This window comes from Colletes gigas, unplaced genomic scaffold (assembly GCF_013123115.1).
Source record: "Colletes gigas isolate AHSC1104 unplaced genomic scaffold, ASM1312311v1 Colletes_gigas_Sc00007, whole genome shotgun sequence".
Lineage (NCBI taxonomy): Eukaryota > Metazoa > Arthropoda > Insecta > Hymenoptera > Colletidae > Colletes > Colletes gigas.
In genome coordinates, this window is record NW_025106636.1 from 9061600 (window position 1) to 9077087 (window position 15488).

General features: G+C 44.5%; 1 protein-coding gene across 1 annotated transcript in view; it reads right to left on the reverse strand.

Moving 5' to 3' along the window:
- Positions 1 to 15488, reverse strand: part of LOC122396188 (disintegrin and metalloproteinase domain-containing protein 10-like) — a 153857-nt gene that overhangs the window by 78272 nt on the left and 60097 nt on the right. The window lies entirely within an intron of this gene.

Here is a 15488-nt window from a genome sequence, read left to right on the forward strand (position 1 = left end):
CGTTCCGTGCGTGCGTGTGCGTGTCACCGAATATGCAACACTATTCATCAATGTCGAGGCCGTACTTTACGTTATAGATTAATTCGAAGACACTTCATGGACGATATTTAATTGTGGCGCAATATTGGAGCAGGAACATTGACAGAATTATTAACCATTATCGATATATATACCATAAATGGAATGAAGGAATTAATGGAATGAGATATTAAAATATATATAAATTTCCAAGAGGTATAGGGAGCGTGGGTCCTGGATTTCAAGTAGTATTGGTCAATGATAATGGTGACAATTGTTCTCCCAAGAGGATTCTGATGAAGTTAGAATATCTTATCACAGTCTAATTGCAGACAAATTATGCTGAAATAATTTCTTACGCCGCAAGAAACATAAGAAACATAAGAAACGTGAGTTCTGGATTTTAAGTAGTATTGGTAAATGATAATGTTGACGATTGTGCTTCCAGAAGGACTATGATGGAATTGGAATGTTTTACGATAAAATTTTACAACCAGACAGTCTATAAACTGTCCATTTGCAGATAAATTATGTTGGAATAATATCTTACATCGCTACTAGCGACAGGATATTTCTTCCAAGTAGTATTGGCCAACGATTACCATCGTATTAATCCTGGGGCACTGAGATGCAAAATTGATTAACTTAAACTTGCGGAAACGCAGTAAAGTTTCGTTTGTAAGTTATTTAAGTCAATAATTGCCCCAGCTGGTGCACTGTCAGACCTTGGCATTCATTAGAAATTTGTTATGTACCTTTCCTAATGACTTTACTTCGAACTACTTCGTAAGTTTAATATCTGAACTCGTGGCACGGTTCTCTGTTATTAAAAAAGGAAGATTCTTTGTATTAAATTCGAAACGGTATATTACGGGCGGAGCTCGTAACTGTGACTCTCACTCAATTTTTATTTCAGTGTCGCTCGTCGGTTTCTCAAGATCGTACATAAAACAATACTCTATGGAAATTCTCCCTTTACAGAAGGTCGCAGTCCAAACTTACTGATACAATGCTATTCCTGGCAACAAAAGCTACGACTTTCCCCCGTATTAATTCCGAGAAAATCATAGCCCCTCAAGAGAACTGAGCTTTGAAACGCGCAGGGAACCGCCTCAGTTTCCCCCAAAACTCGCAAAGAAATTTATTCTCAGTCGTTTCCTTATTCACTTCTCTCGTTCGCGCTGCTCGATGGGCACATTTTCTCGACGACGCGTTAAAAGGTCACGAAACGCGCGAACAGGACGTAGCCATTCGTAGAAATCGGACAGGAATCCCCGAAAGGAGACGCGCAGGCGACCTGAACATCCCTCCAAGCACGAGACTTTCCGCGAAATAGCGACGACGAGCATTATGAACATGTCTGACATGGAACGTCACATGATTTACAGTTTCCTGCTATCGTAAAACCTGCCATGAAAAATATTAAACTCGTATATTTTTCATTGGAAGATACGTTCAAGGGGTGAGAACTACCCCAAAATTTTCGTCCAGAGTACCTACGTATTTGACTTCATATCTCAGACGCTAACCAGAATTTTTCTAGATATTCGGAACCTCGAGGGGAGCTTTCGCCCTTAGAATTTGCAGATCAAGTTCCGTCGAAATCGAGGATCGTCAACTGGGCGTTCTGGGAACACGGTTGGAAATTATGGTCGAGCAACCTGGCTCGATTTGTACATTTCAGACGGTTAAAAGGGGGCGATAATGGTATTCATAGTGTCTCTCAGGACTGGTGAGATACGACGAGAGAAACAGACAGACCTGGGGAGGGTCGGAGAAGTGGAAGCTGAAGGGAGGTGATGGAAAGTTTCTTCTTTTTTTTTCTTTTTTTTTTGTGAAAAATGGGCAACCACGCCGGAAGGACTAGAAATTTACTCTCCCTCGGGGAGCACCCCCCCTTGGAAGGAAAGGTACGGCGAAGAAATAAATTGGTTTGTTACGTAAACAAACTGTCTGCATCCCTCGGCACCGTTCTCCGTCCATCAGGCCTCTGTTCGTCTAAAAAATAAATATATTTCCGTTAGTCTTCTCTGCTTTCGTCGTATCTTGCGCGGCACTTTGAATAAGACGCGAAATAAATGTGCCATTTCCGTATTTTTCATCCCCCCATGGGAAACGAACGGGGAAAGATGTTGCTTTCTTTCGCGTACGCTCGCAAGACAGAGACGGGGGTGGTTTGTGTACGCTGATCGACTTCTCCCAACCTCCTTAAACGGCTTCTTTTGCATTTCGAAGTATATACTTCGCTTCCCCCTTTCGCCTTTCTATTTGTCACGCGGTAAGCCTAAAGATACAGCGAAACGGCAGTCCATTTTTAGGGTGTTTTACTGAATAAATATTTGTATCTTCAGGAGGATTCTAACCGTTCAAAATTATTTGGAACTTACAAAACCACCCCTGTTCATAATTCGAAAAGGATACGAAATCGTGGGTGATAAATCAATCGAAAAATCGGGAAACGATACGCGATCATGTAAGGACGTTAGAATGGTGCGTAGGATGGAAAACAAGGAGCAACTGCAAGCTGGGGGAAAGGGACAGGGGTCGAACAAGGGCTATAACTTCGAATCAATCTGAATCCTTGATACAAGCACAAACGTAATAACAAGATTCTACGACCTCGTTTTTCGCTTAACAGAGAATCCAAGGGTGGCCGTTACTTCTCCTGTTGGCCACTGTCCCTACGTTACGGTCTCCGTATCGACATTTCCCTTTTGAAACCGGCCCACCCTACGCCGGGTAAGGTATGGGCTTGACCACGCCGTATAAAAATGTCGTAAGGCTCCCCTTTTACGATACCGAAGAAGCTCTTCTCTGCGTGTAGAAGCCACGATCCCAGAGGGACAAAATGTAATTCTGGAAGCCGCGCGGAGGCATTGGGACTTGATTTACACAAAAAGCCAGGTCAGAGGTAAAGCTTGCAGAGGAAAAGGACTGCCTTGAACACACAGACGTCTATATTCGACAGCATAAATTGCTATACCGTGATAAAAAAAATACTGCTATGATTAAAGTTTTACGTTTCGGGGTGCCAAATTCTCTTGCCCAGGCTTACACTATAACAAGACCCTGTCCATCGGCTAAGCAATACAGTCCATTTCAAAAATACTCCTCTTACTGTTACCACCCTGGTGGCGTCAGTAATAGAGAGGACATTTATTTCTGGGCCCACTGTACCACAATTATCGAGACACCATCTATACAATAGCAGATTTAAAATTTTAGGTCTGTACCATCGCGAAAATCTTGTTTGCAGAGGGATTGTTTGGGGCATCAACCATAAAACGTTCAATATGTCACTTATCGTCGCTTTTACAGCACAAACACATATAACAAAAATGATTGGAAATCAAATTTGGGAACTTTCATGTTCTATAGAAATTTTTGACAGAACCAATGTTATTAAGCCCCATTCGTTTATCTAGTACGACAGTGTCGGGGTTGTCTCGATCGACGCTGCTCGATCACACGCGTAACAGATCATTTTCATCGACGCTCGTGGGTCAGTTCAACAGATCAATAAAGTAATCAAGACGTTTCAGGACACCTCCTCGTTTTTCAATCCCTTCCAGCAACGCTTTACTGCGCCAGCCTTTCAATCACTATAAAAAACGAACATCCACTCGACGCCAATGAGAAAAATCTATCAGCCCTTTGGAACTATTAATCCCGTCCGCGTTCTTTCACCCCTGGCTTTCACGATTACGGGCCCTCGGTTGTACGGAACGAAGCTAGGACCAAGGTGAGTCGAAGAGTATTACGACGGAAGTGGCGAGAAGTCGTAAGACCGGAACGATGTCATAACCGAGGGACGTAGCTATTTGCCCTTCTCTTGCCCCCCCCCCCCTCCACAATCGACTCATCGATTATTCCAAAGCTGCTGGAAGGTGAACACCTGAGAGAGGGGGGGGATGAGTTTCTGTTCCGTTAACAAAACGCAAACGAACGGCTCGCGCCTGATGAACAGCTCATAAATTTAAATCAAATTATCGAGCAGGATTTCCTCCTCTTCGAGGAAAATCTTTCCTGGTTTTGGATGAAAAATTTGTAAGGGTAGCAAAAAAATTGTTGGCTTTCGAGCGGGCGAAACTGTGCTTGGAATCTCGCACGAATTCAAATTAGCGCTAGTTCCGAAGATGGCAAATATTTTGTGTGTCAGTCAATTATACACGAGTCTAGTTTCAATGGAGTTATTTGTGCTTTTATTCTTTATAAATTTATAAATAAACTACCGCTATATCCTTGTTCAAACGCCACTGAATCGTCTTTCGAAATATCTACTGCCGTACGTGCTCCGTGAAACGAGAAACCCGGTAATAGAGTTTCGATTTCAAGTAGTACAGGTCAATAATAGTGACGGGCTATAGGGAACATTGTATTGAAATTATTATCAAGCACTACCTGGTAAAATCTAGCAACTGATAGGTTTACCAATAAACTGTTTAGCGTAACTTAATACAGTTTTGGCATGAAGCCCAGTATTTTGTAATTTTCTGTACATCCCTCCGGGATGATGCAGTGAAGTCTGCCCGGTAAGTAGAATAGGTCAATGAATACCGCGACTGGCGTGCTATCAGATGTTGGCAGCACATAAAAGTTCATTATTTACTTTTTAAATACAACATGGAAGCTTGCATAGATGGATACACATTTCGATTCTATATTTTTTTTCACTCAGAAAATCAATATTGTAGTGCTGCAACAACAAAGAGGAAAAACGTGTAACTGTTTATCTTCAAATATGCGAACCTTTGTGCCTCTGTTTTCCAATAATTGCATAAATAAAATAGGTCATCCACCTGTTTTTTTTCACGCACTATTAAATCTTCTTTCGAAATACCATGGGATGGTAAAGCCTGCGTAATAATTTCGTTTTTAAGTAGTATGGGTCAATAATAAGAGTCTGCCACTGAAAATATCGTAATAAAGTTATTAATAAACACTACCTGGTTTATAAATAAATTGTTTAATGCAACTTAATACGGTTTCTGTATAAAGCTTAATATTTTGTTATTTTTTGTTTCCTCTGTGAATAGTGTAGGACGGTATTAATAGTTTAATACAGGGAATATCGCATTAAAATTATTAACACACACTGGCTGGCAAAATGTAGCGGCTGGTAGGTTTATGAATAAACTGTTCAGCGTAACTTAATAAAGTTTTAGAATAAAGCTCGATATTTTCTAATTTTCTGTTCATCCCTCCGTTCATGGCTCGATAAAATCTTCACGCGCGGCGGCAGTGTAAAATTTTAGAACTAGGTCGTATTTACAACGAACATCCAGCCGTTTGAAATACTACCGGCTGTACGTTTTTAAAGCGTTTTATACGGCAACGCTAACAAAAATGATTACAGCGAGGGAGAAATCATCGTTAGAATTTATACCCTATCCGAACACTTTACCGGCAAATGTAATATTTCCCCAGCCATGCGAAACGATATTTTCGAAAATTTCTATAGAAACCGTATAAAAAGAACCTTCGTTGAAATCCGGATCGCGAAATTTTTCAACCGTATCGTGCTTGCAAATTCGTCGAAAAAAAAGGTAATAACGAAGGGGGGGGGGAATATATGCTTTGACAGGAACGAAATCTAAAAATATGATAGAAAATAACACTGCAATCGAAAACAAAAAAAAAATTTATGGAACCTATATTGTAAAAGAAAGGTATAATTTCAAAAATTCCTATTAAAAAATACGAGACAAAGGGGTTTGGTTCTATTCGTTTCGCGGTTATGTCCGCCGCAGGACGAACGTTCTTTTTTTTTTGTTGTTGTATTGTTATTGAAAATGAAACGTTGTTTCGTTATTTTTAATAATCATGTTCTCGACGGCGCGTTGGATCATTTTCTCGTGTCCGTTCCCGACGTTTAATTGGATTCGGCTTGCAATACCCAGCGGGGGGCGGAGCGCACATTAATTTAATCCAAGGCCAGGCTGTAACGAAAAATATTATCGCCTCGCGGCTCGAATATTTTTTCCCCCCAAGCCACCACGGTCTAATGTCCGCCAGGCCCCCAGATTTTTCCCGGCGTCCATCGCGGGAACGTTCGCGGCGTGAATTATTTATCAACGCGTAATACTTCGAAAACAATTCGAAATTTATACTCGTAACTTACGGGGCCAAGATTGCGCTCCCTAGGGGAAAACTTCCAGCTAGCGGGGAGACGTATTTCCCCAACTCGGACAATGTGTCTTCTGACTGCGAACAAATAGGTCTCAACTTTGGAAGACGCATGGCCGTCAAGCTAATGCGATGTAAATCTGATACTGATGTCCCCGTTGCTTTTAATGTTTCTTCTTCGGCGAAAAGTTCCACGAAGGAATCGCCGATAAGAACCCAGAATTTACGGTCTGAGACTGTTGCGGCCAGACTGTGGATGCTCGTCGGGGCAAAACGTGTCAAAATATGCGTGTAACATATTTTGCTCCAACCCGCGCAGGAATAAATCAACGCGCGCTGAACGTACCAGAAACGTTTCTTTTTTTTTTACGCAATACGCGTACAACGTTACACAATTTTTAATACGCTTTTTTTCTAGCTCTGCTCGTTTTCCAGTTATTCGACTAAACGTGTTTGTACCCCCACCCCTTCGAGGGATAATGTAACACTCTAACCCCGAATATCTGCGGCTAAAAAAAACACGTTCGTACTATTTTTCGAGTCCCTGTCTATGCGTCGAGTTTCATCAAAATCGGTGTGCAACGCTTCGACGACATCCCCTCGACAGTGATACCAACTGCTCATTCGATAGCTATCAGGTGCATCGACGCGATGTTTGCTACAGATATTTTCCATTACACGAAAGACTGTTGAAAATCGTTTGCTGGAACCGGCAATAAAGGATCGAGAAACGCGTTCGTCGAGGCGGTCATAAACGTCACGGCAGGACGTCTAATTTCCCGGCAAACAGCCCCTGATATCCTAGTAACGTTTGGATATTGTGCTGGCAGCAATTGCACTAATGGACCGACCGGGTAATTAGTTGGATCGGGATACCAGTATTACTTCGGTGGTCGATCGTAGCGGTCGAGGCAACCAGCAATTAGCACATTGGCCAACCACTAGTCTTTTATGCGTCAATATACCGCCGAGAAGATTCATTTGCCCATTAGTATAAAACGCGAGCCCGCCTCCTATCGACAGATATCTGGTTACTTCCGTTCCAATATTTTCCCACTCTACGCCCCTTTTTCTCGATCTGACGAGGATCAGACTTCCAGGAATATCAACGTAATTTGATAGGTTGCGTCGACGTCGGTTCTCGAATCGAGCCTGCTATACCGTAGTAACCGTAGATGCCTCGGATAACGTGCTAATTCGCCAATCAGTATTTTCGATAAAGGTTATTTCACCATCGGTCAGAATTTCGTATCGCTGAAACTATTGGGCAACGAGCTACCATAAAAATACAATTTATGGACGAAACGATGGACTCCTGTCGCGTCGTAAACATTCCTCGGGGGCGCCGCGTTTCATGGAAAATGTAGGTTGTCATGGATCCGAGTACTCGAAAAATGTTTGCTGGTAACAGTGGGTAAAAGTGAGCTAGGTTGAAACTCGAATTTAGAAGACTCTATAAGCAGAGGTCCAGAAATATGAGGACTCTCTAATTCCGGCAGCACATAAATCGGGGTTCTCTTGCGAATCCTCTTTCTTCCGAACTCCAAATAGGATCCACTTCTTGAGGTCACGAGCACACGATGGCCCTCCTAATTCAACTCGCATCGGAATCGAGAGTTCCTTTGTTCGACGTTTCTTCCAGAGTAACTCTTTACGAGGAATGGCAAGTACAGAATGGTGTTTGGGCCTTTCATTTGGCGACCTTGAGCTGGTCCCTACAGGGCTATCTTTTGTACACTAGAAAATGAACCAAGAGACCCTAGATAATGTCATCCAATTCTTTCAAGACTAACATTTGTAGAAGCTTAAGAAAGCCATCGTTAAACGCGCACGGTGATCCCCCGTGGCCCGTCGTGTCCGCGAAACGTTCCGTCGGGGCATCCATTTTCCCCATCGATTCACTCGATCACGGTTAGAACGCACCGGTTCCTCGTCATCAGCTCCATTCTTTGCTGGGAATTTATAAGGTTCGCGACGAGCGACGAGCTCAGCCTCGTTAAACCGTGCCACTTCCCCCCGCGACGCCACACGGAGGCCGACCACCTGGAGAATTTCTCACAGATATAGGGAAATTTATCGCGGCCCGATATTGCCGGCACTGAGCTGGCTCGATAAAGGCCGCCACGACATGACGCCACCCTTTTGCGTCTCGGCTTTAAAGTGTTTCCACCGGCGCGGCGGCGTTATTAACCGTAGTATACCTCTTGCCGGTGTTGCAGCTTGAATCCCGCCCTTTCCTCCCCTCCCTTCGCACCAGTCCCACTCCGCCCCCGTCGTTCCTCACGTCCCATTGTCGTTGCACACCTACCCCAACCCCTCCGACGTATAGCGGAATGCTCACGGTGCCCGTATGCCCTCGATTATTATTTCGACTCGGCGAAACGTGGCCCGGACAGCTTACGAATCGCTTGGCGGTGAAGTTGCAATTTATGCGAGCAATTTTTTGGCGACGGAAGGGGCAACGTAACCCCGCGTGGTATCGATTCGGCGCGATTCCGGTGCGAGCACTGCTTCGCAAACAAAGAATACGTATACACATAGTTTTTCCACATTCAATTTCCCCTAGATGAAAGACCCTAGCGGTAACCTAAAGTTACTGATGAACTAAAGAATATTCTGACCAAAACGAGGCTTTGCAATTTCCGATTTCCAGCGAATAATTTTTATTACAGTGCAAGTAATGCATGCTTTCCCCTAGATAAAAGTCCCTAGATGCATAGTCGAAAAGCTGTCCAAGTGGAAACGAGGCTTAATCTTTGATTAATAGTGAATTGTTCGGAGGAACGTATATTTTTCCATACCTAGTATTTTCCCCTAGATAAAAGATCCTAGGAGCCACCCGAATTTATCGCCAAATACGATTCCGTCGTGATTGAAACCGATACACGCGTACTCTGACTGACATAACTCTCCTGAATAATCAACCCTACGGATATTTAAGCCCCCGAAGCGATTTACGCCGCGAACAGGGAAGATTTTCCTATGAAAAACAGGCTTTTCGGGCGTGTTGCGAATTTCCGGCCTGCGCTATAAATCCCGTGCAGCCACGGGAGCTAACGGTAGTTTCAGAAGCTTGTACTTCGGCAACGGAGAGCTTTTCGCAAATTCCCGCCGATAGAGAGAGTTGGCTGCAAGCTCGTGCGGGGATAAAAAGAGAAACGAGGGGTAAAAAAGGCGGAAGCTCGACCCTCTTTTTTTTCCTTCGGGCGCGCCGGCAACTGGCCATAACTCAATCGGGCTTGGCTCTCCTCGAAATGTTTCCGAGCGAGATTTTCCCGTCTCGAAGCAGCGTCCTTGTAACAAGCACCAATTCGTTCCGCGGAACCAAAATGAAGGCTTATCGAATGCCACCATTCTCCCGGCCCCTTTTTGTTCACAAAGTCAACAGTTGGACGATAGGGACTAGGTAGGGGGCAGCAGTTTATTTCGAGTTTCATTGAGAGATTTCGACGCTCTTCGTCAAGTCTCGATAGCCCACTGGGAATTGAGCTCTGTCAATGAAACTTTTCAACGGCGTAAGGCGCGAGATTACCACGTAGACTCGGTGAATAGACATTTATCGGCAACTGACTCCACTCACTGGCAGTTTTTTTCCGTTCCTCTCGTTTGTACTTTATCGTAGACAGCCAAAGAAGCTGCTGATCTGTTTTCAAATAAAAGGACAATCGGGAAATATAGCCCTACGCCTATGTTGAAATATCGTTATTCTATCTTACGCTATCAAAGTCTTTGAGACGTCGAGATCGATTGTTTAAAATTTTCGTGGGTTTCCTAAGACCACAACTCGTCGTTTGACGGTTAGCAAACGCGCCCACGAAGTTTCGAAACTTCCCAAGGAACACGTCCAAGAATGCCCAGATGGATCGGGGGAGTATCGACATTCGCCTCGCCTGAGAGCTGTAATTTCGCGTAATTACCACGAGAAAATTAATCACGAGCATCCGTCATCGACGCCCCACGATAAATGATCACCTGGGCGAGAGGCGTCCGCCAATTAAAGTCCCATTGTCTTCCCGGCGTCGTTCGATCGGACGCGTCGGGCTCGCGAGACGTCTAGGAATTTTTCATTTGGCTAAGAAATACGATACCGCCGCGTTCCGTGGACCCATCCGCGGGAAATTTAGCCGCGGCGTATTGATTTTCACCGACCGCGTTTAGTGAATTCAACACGGCCGATATCGAGTTTTTCATCGACTTGTAAATCAAGCAATATTACGTTCCGCGACGAGACGCGGTCTGCGGTGATAAATCCGCAGAAAAAATTCAATCTCGTCGTCGGTTCGTGTCAGCCCCGAGGTCTTTTTCGAACGAAATATTATAAACATCGGAACGAGAAAGCCGATCTGCCGATAAGTTGAACTCGATATAGACGATTATATGGGAATGCGATCAAAAATATTGTACGAAAGAATATTCCTCTCTGTTATATTCACTTTGTCAACAAATTAGTATTCTTAATGCTCTAGAATCTGTATAAAAGTGTTTTTAACCGTTGTAGAATAGTTGTGGATCTGTGGCACACCAGACGGTAGTAAAGTACAAATTAACCCGAGGTAATAAATTTGACATGTCTGTACTAAAGGTTAACGAAGCCTCCTGGATTACTACATTGTACTAACGTCAAGCTCGAAGGATTAATTCCACTTCATCCCTTGACGAATGAATTGTAATTAATTCTATTCGTGGATAATAATATTAAATTTATTAAATTCGAATAGGAATATTCTTTAAAAATACGCACAATGGAAATTATTCGCTAAACGCTGCTGTGTATAGCTGTGCTCGCTCGACGGTTACGTGCACATTATCGTTGAAAATAACAATGTCGATCTATAACTGTGCGCGCGATGCGTCATTTGTTGAGATTACCGATGGAGATTTGTTTTAATAACGTTATCAAACACGCGTAATAACCAACGTCGCGGTATCAGATGCGATATTTCAATTTATGAAATAACCGCGAGCGAATATCTTATTACGCTTTGGCCGGATATTCTACTGATCACCGATACGTTGCTTGGACGCAACGAGTAGCGAAACTAAAGACAACTTCGTATCGAGCGACGACAGGGGCACAACAAAGTTTTTATTCGTGCGTAAATTTCGAACAACGAGTAAAAAAAATAAATACAGCGTACAGTTCCTCGACCAGCCATTCAAATATTAATTTATCGCGGGGGAAACAGGAGTCGATCGTGGGGTTTTTGTGCCGTAACATTATCTCCGCGCTACACCAGCGAAACAATTTTCTACGTAAAATCGAGCATCAGGTCCGGCGGTAACCGCGATATCTCGGTCGACTTAGCAAGTAATTTGCAAGATGCAGACCTCGGTGGGCGGGGATGGCGGGAGGACGGCGAGGGGCGATCCTCTTCGCCTTTTTCTTCAGCCCCCGGGCGAAAATAAATTGCATTTGGCCCGAGGTGACCCGAGTAAATGTCAGGAGAGACGCGACGACGAGCTCGGAAGTATTTGTCAAAGACGCCCCCGGGCATCGCGAGACCCGATGTACACTTCAGTCCCTTGGTACTCCTCCGTCTTTGCCTCCTCCTTGTGTGCCCTTATAGTTTATTTAAACTCCAAACGGTGCCACCGCTGGCGAGGGGCTGGGGCGCCTCGAACATCCGCAAAGAAATTTTTTCTCTATCGATCCGAATATCAAATTCCAGACACGGGGCGTAGAGTTTCACGCAACTGGCCCAATTTTCGCGAACGATTAAAATATAATCTTAATAGTCCCGGAGGATTATCGAGTCTTCGGCCCCGAGCACGAGCTAAGCTAATAATGATAACTTTTTCTTTTGCTCGGTGGGCAGAGCAGTATATAAACAACATCGATCCATTATATTATATTTTCTACCGTTATGTAATAGGTTTTAGTATAATTATTATTTAATAAGGCTCTTTAAGAAGGCCTTCGTAATGGGAACGTCGACAGTTGAGGGCGGTTTCTTTATGTATTATTTATATGAAGATTATCCATTCTGTTAATTACTTCATGAAAATTTCTGACGATGCAAGGGAAAATTGAATGCATTACATTTATGATTAAGTTGATAAGGGTTGTTACCAGGGATGTGACAAGAAGGGCTGAGGGGGATAAATCTCTCTGATTTATTTAATACTAAAGTGACTCAACCTAACTTAGAAAACTACTTCCCACTTGTATGTAGCTTCAGAGATTATGTGAGAATTCCGCCATATTGATTGTGTTTCTTTCTCCCGTCATCAGTAGGCTTGAAAAAATTCATAACCTCTAAAAATGCTTGGCAATCGTCGCGTGTGGTACTAGGAATAAACAATTGAACAAAATTAAATGCATTATAGAGTGGAATTTATAGGATCGGACAAATTGATGGAGATTTGATTAAAAATAGTTCCATGCTTTCGGAACGCAGGCTGCTTCGACGAAACGCAAAAAGCAATTGAGCTCGCTGCGATTGGCGCATCGAGGATGGTCGAAAACTATTTTTTCATTACACGTTCTCGACAATAAACACGAGAATGATCGCGCTGGAACAATATTCCCAGGCGATGGGCACGTCAAAGCAAGAGGCTCAGTCGACCGAAACGGTTGTTTTGCCGGCATTTCTATTTAGTTTGCGTGCTTCGACTGAAAATGCATAAAAGAGAAAATATCGCAGGATGGGATTCAAGATCAAAGCGAACTGAATTACGGGAGAATTTCTATCGTGGTTTTTCAGTTCCTCTTTGAGCTTCGTCTCCGTCCGTTTCGTCGTGCTTTTTCCACCCCCGAGCTCTCCAGCCTCCTACTGTGTTTTACAAACGCGTAGTCTGGTCCTTTGTTTGTTTTTCGACAGCAATTGCCAAGACGACAGAAAGGGGTTAGGCGTACACCGAGCGATTCGAAGTAAAAAGTCGTTTAAATAAATATATAAACAACCAATATTTTGCTATAAGTATTTTCGAAACAGGTTACTCACGACTGTCGTGACGAACGAACCCTTAGAACTTACCTGTAACAAAACGGTATTCGGAGTAAAAATTGTTTGTTTGCTTGCACGCCAAAAAGAAAAAAATTTTACGTTGAATCGTATACCCTCTGTGTTGTCGCGGTTAACCTTTAAATTAGCAAACATGACCTCCGGTCGCGCGAATAGGGTCGAACACAACATCGTGAAAAATTCAGACGCCGGGAAACTTGGCGACCCAGGAATGTACCAATTCAATATATCTGTCTCTCTCGGTTATGTAACACCTCGGTCGGAGGGGTTGCGGAGAAGCTGTCCCGTCAAGGACGAAGCATCGCGTGGGTCACCAAGAACAAGCCCGGCAGACGTCAGAGAACCGTCGGGGACGCGGGGGCGTTGGGCGTATCGGAGGACTGCGCCGGGAACAGTTGGAAAGTTGCGAAATCGACAATATGCGCGGCGACATCCCCATTATTCCTGGCAGTCCTCCTCCTCGGGAGAGAACGACTGGGGTGGTGAAACTCCAAATTGCAGATTGGAAATTCTCCGGCAGGCGATCATCCCGCTGGCGGGAACTCCTCGGGAGAAAGCGTGATTCTCACCCTCTGCCGGGGATTCTCACCCTCTGGCACTGCTGATAACGCCAGCCGCCGAACGAGCCCGCCCCCTCCACCCCACCGCCCACCTGGTGCTCCTGCACACACTCGCAACTTTCCCAATAAATCCCCGTCACTTCGAGTAACTTCCGCGATCCGCGTCGAACTCTTCGACGGCGCCCCACTTCCACCCCCCTCCCCTCCTTTCATTATTTACATGCACGGCTGGGAACTTGGCGAGAAGCAAATCTTTGACCTTGGTTCTCCCGAGGTCGGACAACCCTTTGAGGGGCGCGGGAGATGACTGTACGGCTGATCGATTGGCTGCTGGAAACCATACAGATGCGACCGCCTGACAGCCGGTATTACGGTATTCCTTGGTAGGTTGCATCGATTTCTCCCCTGTCAGGTTGCACCGATTCCTCCCTGTCAAGTTGTCACGAACTCATCCCTCACTACCTCTAACAGGTTGCTCGCTCTCGTTCTTGTCAGGGAAATTACTTGTCCCTCTCAGGCTGTCGCAGTATCGGTCTCCAGCTTGCGACAACTCGAAAGGGAGTTGCAGTGAAACGATTTTTGTTAAAGTTCTATTTACGAAAAGAATCCTGGACAGCAACCGGGGATTTGAAAATTCTTTCGTAAAATAATCGAGGGAAATTAAAAATACGTACTGGTCGAAGGACAATTAACCCCTTCAACGCGTGGTAAACAGACCACACTGATACTAAACTGCTTTGTAACAGAGATTATAAGAATCGTGAGCAACTCTTATGGCGCCTGGCTCGTGATATATCATGTTTGGGCCAAAATCTTCATCACGAGTCCGACTCGTTAAAGCAAGGGAAGGGGATAATATTAAATTATCAGTACCGCGTACGTATAATGCAAACGACAAACGAATTTCGACGTTCGGCTCTCGTATTCGTATAATCGGGGTAACTTTAATCGAATTTTTGAAGGAAATTATTCGATATTAATTGCGATATATTCGGAGCCAGTGGAGGAACTATGGCAACGTGCCATTCATTAATACACGACGGATCCGTCAATACGCGCTTAATATTCCCTGTTGGATAGTCGAATTTGCGGCACAAATACTAAATACTAGACGCCTGCTAAAATCGAACGTTAAATACTACCACTTTTTTTTTAACCCTGTTTGATAACAAGTTTGTGTAGTTGGCGAATGTGAGGATTAGGAAGCTCTGTTTTGTCCGACGCAGGGGCCATTACAATCGGAGGTCCTCCCGTTTATTTAAAAAGTAAAACGAGTTCCGTGCGCCGGTCCAAGGGGCACTGTAATTTACAGCGACCGGGCTGGATTACGCGGGCCATCAAAAAGTAATGAAATCGTGACGAAAATAAAACGCGGTACCGAAAGTTCTCCGCAAGCCAATTCCGTGCGTGTCCAGTCGGCACGCTGACGGCGAAGAAACGTGATTAGATTTCCGAAAAACAAGCGGGGAGAGATCGTCCTGGCAAACCGGGTAATTTGCTCCATGAATGATTTATCCCGTTGCGCAAATTGGCCCCGGTTTTAAACGGACTCGGGGCCGGGAGCGTAATGAAAAAGCCAATCCAAGGTAACTAACGTAGCTCTGATGGGCCGGCGACCGACCGTTCGGTAAATTCAACAGAAACTTTTTTCTCGCCGCGAGACGCGCCCGAAACGAGTCACCGGCTCGCTTAAGAATTCATGCCCGTCCCGGAAACACGAGCCGCGCAAACGATTTCGCGAATTTAAAACTCGCCCACCGGGGCCGGAACACTTCGACGAGATCTGTCGCGTCGTTGAAATTCCCTGATACAGAATTTA